This window comes from Zonotrichia albicollis, chromosome 12 (assembly GCF_047830755.1).
Source record: "Zonotrichia albicollis isolate bZonAlb1 chromosome 12, bZonAlb1.hap1, whole genome shotgun sequence".
Lineage (NCBI taxonomy): Eukaryota > Metazoa > Chordata > Aves > Passeriformes > Passerellidae > Zonotrichia > Zonotrichia albicollis.
Genome location: NC_133830.1, coordinates 21,264,456 through 21,270,217, shown reverse-complemented (window position 1 = coordinate 21,270,217; position 5,762 = coordinate 21,264,456). Strand labels below are relative to the sequence as shown.

General features: G+C 56.8%; 1 long non-coding RNA gene across 1 annotated transcript; it reads right to left on the bottom strand.

Moving 5' to 3' along the window:
- Positions 1 to 4,441: 4,441 nt before the first annotated feature.
- Positions 4,442 to 5,518, bottom strand: LOC141730671 (uncharacterized). The gene is made up of 4 exons (XR_012582287.1): positions 5,352 to 5,518; positions 5,192 to 5,269; positions 5,003 to 5,104; positions 4,442 to 4,550 (listed from the first exon to the last, which is right to left on the bottom strand). It is a non-coding gene; the product is annotated as an uncharacterized LOC141730671 (long non-coding RNA).
- Positions 5,519 to 5,762: the final 244 nt, after the last annotated feature.

The window sequence follows — 5,762 nt, the reverse complement described above, 5'->3', positions numbered from 1 at the left end:
GAGTGATGGGGGGGGTGTGAAAAATGTGTACTTTATGATTGGTTTTTCGCAAATATTAAAATGAATATTATAGGTTTTGTGTTAGAATGTAATGCTGTATTAATTCTTTTAAGTAGTGTGTTAAAAAGAGTTTTAACTTATAAAAAATGTTAAAATTGAAGCTACGCTATGTAAGATACTTTTTTTTAAAGAAAGGACTCACAGCAAGATAGCAGCCACAGGACACACAAATCTGTCAGAGGAAAAGAATTCATTGCCCTCTAATAAGAAGAAACAAACTTCTTCCCGCCTCAAAGGCACTGTTAGGATTCAGAGGAAGAAGTTGATGATGAGTGGACAGAATCCTGTATTTGAACGGAATTTATGCCTCATGTATGAAGTGAATGACTATCCAACAGGGCATTGTTTTTAAGGGTTAATCCTCTGATAACAGGTGTCCACTTTTGAACTTGTGCTGCCCAGAAAAAGGTGCCCGGACGTCTGTAACTCCTTGTTTCTATTGTCTCATATTGTCCTAATTCAAATTGTGCAAATTATCATTGCTCTAATTGTGTTACCATTTATATAACTATTTTATTAAACTTTAAAATTTTATAAACAAGTAATGGGCGTTTTTCTCAGGGGTGTAACCTACAGGGTTGTTTAGAGGGCAGGGCCAGGGGGCTCCGGGGCAGAGGAAGGGACATGTTGGTCTCAGGAGGGGCTGGAGGGTGCTGGGCTGCTGCTGGGGTCTATGGAAGAAGTCGGGAATGGGCTGGGACGGGACAGAGGAAGATCGAAAAGGGGATGAGGGCAGCTCAGGGATACGAATGGGGAGAAGAGGTGGCAGTGGGATCTACAATGGGAGAATTGCAGGTTTCTTCTTAGATGGCTGTTCCAGGGTCCTCTTCTCAGAACTCCTGACAGGGCTGCCCAGGCTCTGCGGGTGTGAGGTGCTGCCGCCTTTAAACTGCTGTCCAGAGGTGGATCTGTGGAGAGAGGAGGTGGCTGAGGCCCCAGCTGCCAGTGGCACACAGGGAGCCTCCTGCACAGCAGGGCCCAGAGCTGGCAAGGCTCCCCAGCACGGCTGGAGCTGCTGGCACAGCTTGGCCGAGCTGCACAGCTGCCCCTCAAGGCCCCGGCGAGCAGGCCACGGCTCTGGGCAGGCTCCCTGGGCAGGAGCAGGCCCCAGAGCGCCTCTGCCTTTCAAGGGCAATCTCGTCCCTGCTCTTTCTCCTCCCCACCGTGCTTTGCCTCTGCCCTGTGCCCCTGGGGCTGCTCTGGGCCAGGCAGCCTCAGTGGGAGCCAGCAGTGGCTGCAGCCCCAGCGGGCCCGCCAGGACAAGGCCCAGCAATGAGGAGGCCAATGAAAGCTCTGGGCAGCAGCAGAACCCTCAGCATTGTTCTTTGGACAATCATGGACTGGCCGCACCTACACCGCAGCCTCACTGGAAATGTTTCCTGTTTGCAGTAGACTTTCAAAAGAAGCTGTTTGAGGGGAGAGCAACAAAACACTCACCCGTTTCTCTTCCAGGAATACCAGATTCCAAAGCAGCACAACATGAAGACAAGCTCCAAAAGAAGTAGGCCTGCCAGTAACCCCAGCCAGCAGCCTGTTCCCTGACAGAAACCCCCTCCAGGGCCCTTCTGGGAATCAGGAACATGTGCTGTGGTTCCAGCTGCACCTGTGGGAGCAATGGGGAGCGTCAGCCCGTGCTGTGCTGCACTGCTGAGCTGGCAGTAGGGTGGATGTGGGCAGGATGTTCTCCGTTTTCCCCCAGAGCTGGGGCCTGCAGGCACCTTGCCGCCCCTTGGCACAGGCTGTGCCACCCAACAAAGCCCAGCAGGTCGGGAGGAGAGCCCGGGGCAGCGCAGCTGCTTGGGCAGTGGCTGCTTGGAGGGACACGGGCCAAAACCATCCCTGAGCAGCCACTGCCAGCCGTGGCCCTCCCTGCCCCGTGACAGCTCCCCCAGCCCCAGGGCACAGAGTCAGGCCCTGTCAGGAGCCAGTGCAGCCCCTGCCCAGTCGGGAGCCAAGGCTGGCTCTGGCCCTGGGCTTGCAGCAGGGCTCCCGCTCGGGGCTGCTCCTGTGCCTTGGGCCTCTGGGCACTCAGGGCCAACTCCGGAGCAGCTGCAGCGGGAGGGACATTGGTGCACGAGTCCCCTTTCCCTGGGGCTGTGAACGAGCTCCAGAGGCACCTCCAGCTTTGGCTGCTGCCGGGCTGTGCAAGGGCAGGCCCTGAGGGAAGAGCTGCTGCCACATAGCCCTGCCAAGAACTGAGCCCTGCTGAGCCTGGCACAGCAATTACCTTCTGTGCTTTCACCTTTGCTTGGCATCACATGTGTTCCTGCAGTAGAGCCTGACACCGACCCACTGCTTCCTCCGGGGTGTGGCTCCTTCTGCACAGATTTTTGGTCCATCACTTGAAAAAGGGACATAGCTGGATCAGATGGTAACATTCCCCACTAGGGAGGTGATATCATCAGGAGGCAATGCTTATAAAAGTCAGTGTAAGGATTGGAACAATGCTCATGCTGTTGGGGTTGGGCCAGAACACTCCCTCCTCCAATTAGCTGTGCCTCCTGATCTGCTCAGAGACAGGGACATTGCAGGGGATCTCAGGCCCGTGGTGCAGTTTGGCTCTGTGGCAAATGATGTCCAATGCCTTCCTGCAGAGGCTGGGGCGAAGCTGCAGCCAGGCCAGGCTGGCAAACAGCCCTGCAGGGTGTGGAAGCAGCAGCGGGGCAGCGAGGCTGCCATGGATCCCTTCCTGCTGTGCCGGGCACGGCGTGTGCAGATGGGCAGCCAAAGCCCCCGGCTGCTGAGCCCCAGGACAAGGCTGAGGCAATGCACCTGCTTTGTCCTGCCTGTGCCCCATTCTGTGTTTGTCTCAGGAATTCATTTGTGTCTAGAGATGTTTTGGCTGCACTATCATGGGTCTTTCTGTTTGGAGGACCTTAGAGAAAGTAGTTCCATTTCCCATGACTGGATACCACAAAAGTACAGCTCAGCCTGTGGGGTCAGCAGCAACACACTGCTCACCCCTGTGATGGGCGCTGGGTTGGTGCCAAGAATCCAGCCGAGCTGCTGCAGAAGTTCTCCCTGCAGACACATCTGTAACACAACAGCCACAGAAGCTTCTGCCATCTCTGCTCAGCTGCACGGGCACCACTGAGCCGCAGGAGCTGTGACGGGATGGCGCAGGGCGAGGGCACACATGTGCATGGCTCTGTCCTGGCACCTGCAGCGATGCCCCCCTGGCCAAGCTTTGGGCTCTGAGCTGGCAGCTCTCCCAGGGGAAAGGCCTTGACCTACCCTCACCATCTCCCAGAGGCTCAGTCCTGGACGTGGTTTGGGAAGCCAGATCACCTTCAGCAACAGGTTCAGCTGCAAAGAAAAACAGAACAGAACAGCTCCCGTGGCACTGTAGGAGATCCTCAGGCTGCAGGCAAGGCTCAGCCCTGGGGCACAGCCCTGGGCCTGGCCCCTGCCCATTCTACTCTTCTCTGTGGCTGCACAGAGCACACAGAAGGTACAGTGGCATTGGACATGGGAGGAGGATGGACAACTAAATGCCCCTTCCTCCCATTGACAGCGATCCTCAGGGATCACTCAGGGCTCCAGAAGGAGCAGCGCAGGAATTCCAGATTCCTTCAATCGTGAGATTATGTTAAGGGAAATGGAGGCAAGTGAGCTCCTGTCACATGGACACTGATTATTGTCTCAGGAAAGGCACACTGAGAACTTGCCTCCAGCATCTTCCAGGAATTTCAAGCCATTTTCCAGCAGGGCATCCAAATAATCCATGTTACGATTCCAGTCTAGAACAGAGCTCACATCAGAACCATTTCCATGCTGTGCTGAGATCCCCTCCTGCCTCTGGGAAATGGGCACTGCAAGGGGGTCGGGTGAGGCCATGGGAGCCAGGGGTGAATGGACATGGCCAAAGGTGCACAGGGGCCTGGGGAGCTCTGGGCTGGCTCCTGGCCACTCTGCACAGGTCCTGGGCAATGTCCCTGGTGGGGCAGCTGGAGCAGCCCAAGGCCCTCGGGCTCTCTCCCTCACACACAGAGGAAATCCTCTCTAAAGCCCAGAGGAAAAATGCAGCAGGCAGTGCCACAGCTATCCCTGGCTCCCTCTCTGCCTCCTGCCCTCCTTTTTCTGGGACACTGCCCAGTCCTTAAGGGCACGTGGCCAGGCCCTGTCAGGACCCACTGGAGCCTTGCTCTCCCCCTCTGCCCTTTCCCCAGCATGGGCACCCCGTGCAGCCGCTCCCAGGTTTTGGGATGTCTCTCCCACGGAGGGAGCCCAGCAGGACAGCTCAGTACGCGAGTGCCCTGAGCCTGCTCGGGGCAATTCCTCTGGGCTGTGCCCGTCTTGTCCGGGCTGTGCCCACAGTGCCAAGCAGCAGAGAGGGCAGCTCAAGCCTCAGCAGGGCTCAGGCCCAGAGGCACAGCAATTACCTCCTGTGGCTGTGCCTGGCATCGCCTCCCTTCCTGCAGCAGAGGCTGGCACAGAATGACTGCTGCCTGTGGGAAACGCCGCCTTCAGCACAGCCTCTGCATCCACTTCTGGAGAAAGGAAAAGGAACGCTGCATCAGATGGGGCTGTTTCCCACTGGAAAGGGCACAGCTCAGGAGGCAATGCTTCTCAAAGACATGGATAAGAATGAGGAAAAGGCCCAGGCCCTTGGGATTGGGCCAGAGCACTCCTTTGTACAAACAACTGTGCACCTCCTGATCTGCTGAGAGACAGGGAAATTGCAGGGGATGTCAGGGTGTGCATGGCCCGTGATGCTGTTCGGGCTCCCTTTCAGCTGATGCCCAATGCCTTCCTGCAGAGGCTGGGGAGAAGCTGCAGCCAGGCCAGGTTGGCAAACAGCCCTGCAGGGCGTGGAAGCAGCAGCGGGGCAGCGAGGCTGCCATGGATCCCTTCCTGCTGTGCCGGGCTTGGCATGTCCAGATGTGCAGCCAAAGCCCCCGGCTGCTGAGCCCCAGGTGAAGGCTGAGGGAAATGCACCCACCTTGTCCTCCCTGAAGCACTTCCTTCAGCAGTTGCCACATGACTTCAAATGGCTTCTGGAATTTCTTGTCTGTTGTGTGTTTGGGCTTTACTGTTGGAGAATCTTGACAGAAAGTAGTTCCATTTCCCATGAATGCATGCCACAAAAGCAGGGCTCAGTCTGTGGGGCCAGCTGGGACACACTACTCACCCCTGCGATGGGAGGTGGTTCGGTTCTCACTGTCCAGGCCAGGAGTTGGTGAAGTTGTCCCCCCAGTCACATCTGTAACTGAACAGCCACAGAAGCTTCTGTCACCTGGTTTTTGCAAGCTTGTCAATGATTATGCCTTGGTGGGACCGTGAGAACGCACCTGCGGAACTCTCAGTGGGCTTCACAATTTCAAACCTCCAAGTTAATTGAGAAGCCATCCCAGTATCCCAGTCTGGAAGCAAACCAAGATGAGAACTGTTTCCTTTTGTGCCAAGGCTGGCTCTGGCCCTGGGCTCGCGGCAGGGCTCCCGCTCGGGGCTGCTCCTGTGCCTTGGGCCTCTGCGCACTCAGCGTCAGCTCCGGAGCAGCTGCAGCGGGAGGGACGTTGGTGCACGAGTCCCCTTTCCCTGGGGCTGTGAACGAGCTCCAGAGGCACCTCCAGCTTTGGCTGCTGCCGGGCCTGTGCAGGGCAGGCCCTGGGGAAGAGCTGCTGCCACACAGCCCCGCCAAGGGCTGAGCCTGGCACAGCAATTACCTTCTGTGCCTGTGCCTGTGTCTGACATCTCCTCCT